Here is a 4,831-nt window from a genome sequence, read left to right as displayed (position 1 = left end):
TGCTAAAAGCTCCTTTAAAAATTTCATTGCGTTTGGCATTTGCGATAGAGCTTCAATAAACGGTAAGTTAATATGTAATTTTTTTACGAGTTTAAAGAATTTACCAAATTGTTCATCTGAGCGGTCTTTCCTTATCGCATTAGGGTATGGCACACGAGGTTTGTATTTTGTACTTACCGATTTCTGCTCATTGTGGTCTACCTCACATTTGCCTTTGCTTATATCAATTTCTTGCCTTGGTTCTGGTTCAAGTGTGACTAACCATTCCTCATCTTGACAAGTAATTGCGTTGAGTTGCTCCCTTGGTTTAGATTCTGTGTTGCTTGGCAAGCTACCTTGTGGTCGTTCAGAAATCAACTCGCCAAGATGTCCAATCTGAGTTTCGAGCCCTTGGATCGATGCTTGTTGATTCTTAAGTGCTGTCTTGGCATTTTGAAAACGGGTTTCTGACACCAAAATGAATTTGGTTAGCATCTCCTCAAGGTTCGGCTTCTTTTGTTGCTGGTAAGGTGGTTGTTGAAAACCCGAAGGGTGTTATGGCCTTTGATTTCCTTGACCGCCCCACGAGAAATTGGGTTGGTTCCTCCAACCTGTATTATAAGTGTTACTATATGGGTTATTTTGAGATCTAGATTTATTGTAACCCATATATTGGACTTATTCCTCCTCGATGCTAAGGTTGAAGGGTTGATATTCCGTGCATGCTTATCCTTTATTCGAGTCGCGCCTCATCACTGGATGTACCTTAGTAGAACCACGCAAACCGTCAATCTTTTTATTTAAGAGTTCTACTTGGTTAGATAGCATAGTAACCGCGTCGAGGTTGAAAACACTGGCTTCTTTCGTCGGTTTTGTTCTCATAACTTGCCATTAATAGTTATTCAGTGACATCTCCTCAATAAATTTGTAAGCCACCTCAGGTGTCTTATTATTGATAGTTCCTCTAACGGCTGCATCAATCATCTGCCGAGTCGAAGGATTCAGGCCATTATGAAACGTTTGAACCTGTAGCCAAAGCAGTAACCCATGGTGAGGGCACCTTCTCAAAAGGTCCTTGTATCTTTCCCATGCATCGTAGAGTGTTTCTAAATCCATCTGCACAAAAGAAGAGATATCATTACGTAACTTGGCTGTTTTAGCTGGTGGAAAATATTTTAATAAAAAATTTTCAGTCATTTGTTCCCAAGTAGTGATTGACACTCGTGGTAACGAGTTCAACCACTGTTTAGCCTTGTTCCTTAACAAAAAGGGAAACAACCGAAGACGGATGGCGTCATCAGAAACGTCATTAATTTTAAAGGTATCGCAAAATTCTAGGAAATTTGCCAAGTGAGCGTTAGGATCCGCGTCCTGCAAACCATCAAACTGAAAAAACTGTTGTATCATTGGAATGGTGGTGTTAGGTTTTAGTTCAAAATTATTTGCAGCAATAGCAGGTCTAACTATACTTGACTCAGTTCCTATTAAATTAGGTTTAGCATAATCATACATAGTGCGTGGAGCAGGATTCTGATTAACAGTAATTGCAGGAGGTAGCGGATTTCTTAATTTTCAGTTATCTCTTCGGTTGGGGTTTGAATATCGTCCTCTTGTTCGTTATCTGCGTATCTTAAGCTTCGCCTTATTTCTCTTTGGTTTCTGCGAACTGTGCGATCGATCTCACTATCAAAAAGTAATGGTCCTGATGGGTTTCTTCTAGTCATAAACTATAAGAACCTCCCAGAAAAAAGGGAAAAAGAAGAATTTGTAATAAAAATTAGGAATAGTTTTAAATTATAGTAAAAGTAAATGGCTAATGTAATAAAAATCGAGTGTTCCTAATATCTTAGTTCCCCGGCAACGGCGCCAAAAACTTGATCGTGATTTGGTGCGGTAAGTTTTATAAATTTATAATGAATCATTCTTGAAACTAACTATTATCATGATAAAGACAAGTGTACCTATCGAACAGTAGTATAGTTTTACCAAGACCAGATTGTCGAACCCAAAGGAACTAAAAGTACTAGTAATGACTGTCTTTTTATTATCTAGCCTAGGAATAATGGGGTTTGTTTTAACTAACTAATTAACTAGACTAAGAATTCACAGAAAATAGAATTGGGGGATTACTTTTGGAAAGACGATTGAATTAAGACAATACCTAAGGAAAAATCCACCTAGACTTCACTTGTTATTTGACTCTGAATCGGACAATTTATTCATTTGACTTGATTCGTAGAAATCCCTAAGTTATATTATTATCCTTCTCGAGACTAACAACGTCTAACCCTAGGTTGAATAATTGAAATCTCTTCCTAATTAACTCCCTAGGGTTGCATTAACTCGATCTATGGATCCCCTTATTAGGTTTCACCCTAATCTGGCAAAATCTTGGCACCCTATCTCTAGGCTTGCAACCAACTCTGCTTAATTTTGACAAATGTACACTTAGACAGGGTCTATTCCTCCTCTGAATAAGAGCTTAACTTGAGTCAATATCCTAGAATATCAAAACAAGAATTAAGAACACATAATTAAGAATAAGTCAAATATTTATGATACAATTCATATAATAATAACAAGATCTGTCTTAGGTTACATTCTGATAGGCGTCGAATCCACCAAATATAATTCCTACTGAATACTCTGAATAGTAGTAAGAGTGGTAGTAGGGTCGAGTCCACAAGGATTGGTACTCTAATCAACTTTCGAGTTTGGCTTATGAACAGAATGTCGTGTTAAGGGTCGTGGCTAGAGTCGTGCCCACGACTCAAAACGTACCAGTTGAAAAATAAGCAAATAAATAAGTAAAGCGGGGATTTTGAAATTGATTAGAAATTAAATAATCACAACTACTAAGATAAATAATTAAATAAATCAGAAATTAAATTGGGATTTGCAATCAAATGTAATGAGCCTTAGCCTTAGACTTGGTAAATTCCGTGTTTAGAATCGATTCTCGAAAATTGATCTTCTCTTTCAAACGATAAGTTGATTATAGTGGTTGAGAACGTCTTAACCACCAATTCTTCCTTTCGTAGCTGGTCCCGGTACGACCTGCAAACCAACCCTTACCGATTATCTAACCGAGATACACATGTTCCCGATTCAAGATTCCAGCAGCCTTACGTTCTGAAGAACCCAACTCGAATTAACGGCCTCAACCGCGTGGGTCGTTTAAACCAGATCACCTCTTCCTCGATTTGTTCTCGGAGACCCAAATACAGCACGGCCAATTCGTTTCTCCAACTGTCAGAAAACACGACTCCAACCCAACTAGCTCTTTTTGACTTGAAATCGAATTATCCTTAAGGGACGAGTTGTCAATCCCGATGCCTAGAAAAAAGGTGAATACCAATTAGAAGGATTTTAAGCACGAGTACAAATCTCACGATTCTCGACCGAAAAGAAAACTGACCTAAAGCTAAGATAGAATTTAGTTAAGCATGAAATTGTTCATGCTTTGTGAGCTTGGAAAGGAGATTGATGATTATGGTGAAGAAATGAATAGAAAGGACTTGGAGAGCAATTGACCCAATTATGGAAAATAAACAAAAATTAGGGACAATGCTACAAAATGTAACGTCAAATTGAAGAGAAAAAAAATCATATTCCAATTCCAAATTGAAGAAGGAAATACAAGAGAGAGAGAGTAATTCAATTCCAAATTGAAATAGGAATGTAAAACAAGGGATGATTTTCTAAGAACTAAAAGCCCCTATTTATATACATAGGGTTTACTAAAAATAGCCTAAAGCTAAATTAATAAAATAAATAATAAATAATAAATAATAAATAATAAAATGAAATAATATCTTCTATTTTTAGCTTTTTACAAAGTCAAAATTGATGTTAAATCCTTGGCTTTCCCATCTTTATGATTTGGGCCCAACTCAACGATCTGTCTTTCAATTTGACCCCTTTTTGCTCGTTTTTGACCAATTGCATCCCTGACAAGATTAATCCATAAAAACACCAATTAAGCAGGGATTAATTCAGAAATGAGCCAAATTAAACACAAGAATCATGTAAATTAACATGTTTATCAACTGCATGTGTTCAATCTTACAGTAAGTTCATTCAACAGTTTATTTAACATTGAGCCTTTAATCCCATAGTTAGTTTGGACAATTGAGCAAAATTTGAATTAAAATGTTCAAGTATATAGGTCAGTCAACATTTGTGTCTTAAAATTGATATATGTAGCTTGATTTTTTCCGTATAAATTGATTGTTTGGAAAATTATATTTGCTTGTGCATTAATAAATAAGTGAATAGATAAAGGTTCAAGTTATGAGTGAAGTTTCGAAAACGTGACCGGATTGAGTAACCGGGGTAAGGTGCTTGGGTTGTCATCTTATCTCGCGTAAAAAGGTTCGAGTGACAAGTCGATAACTTATAAACATTCCGCTAACTGAGCTTTATTATATATATAAAAAAACATATATATAAATAATAAATAAATAAATAAATAAAATTTAAGACGGTTTAAACTGACTAACGGGGATAGGGCGCTTAGGTTGTCATCCTAGTTCGCGTAAAAAGGTTTGACCACGTCAATAATTTTTTCTAATGCATAGTTATTTAAATAATGCCTTTCATTTTATTGGATTCAAACTCAATTTAGTGAAATTATTTAGTCCACATGTTTCAATTTTATGACATTTGTTGATTAAACTTTATATCTTGAGCGTTTATTTATTTTTGCCCGCCGTTGTTTACATTGATTATGTATGCGAAAAGAGGCTCGATTTTTAATAAATTGTAGAACAAATTTAATGTTTGAAAGAACAAACATGCTTGAGGGCAAGCATGAGCTAAGTAGGGGGAGTTGATAACCATGTTAATTTAC

At 35.6% G+C, this 4,831-nt stretch overlaps 1 non-coding gene across 1 annotated transcript; it reads left to right on the top strand.

Moving 5' to 3' along the window:
• The first annotated feature begins 1,021 nt into the window (after positions 1-1,021).
• On the top strand, positions 1,022-1,128 carry LOC121211940 (small nucleolar RNA R71). The gene has a single exon (XR_005907156.1). It is a non-coding gene; the product is annotated as a small nucleolar RNA R71 (small nucleolar RNA).
• The last annotated feature ends 3,703 nt before the right edge of the window (positions 1,129-4,831 follow it).

Source organism: Gossypium hirsutum, chromosome A12, assembly GCF_007990345.1.
Source record: "Gossypium hirsutum isolate 1008001.06 chromosome A12, Gossypium_hirsutum_v2.1, whole genome shotgun sequence".
Lineage (NCBI taxonomy): Eukaryota > Viridiplantae > Streptophyta > Magnoliopsida > Malvales > Malvaceae > Gossypium > Gossypium hirsutum.
The sequence above is the reverse complement of the archived record's forward strand: the minus strand, read 5'-3'. Positions and strand labels throughout refer to the sequence as shown.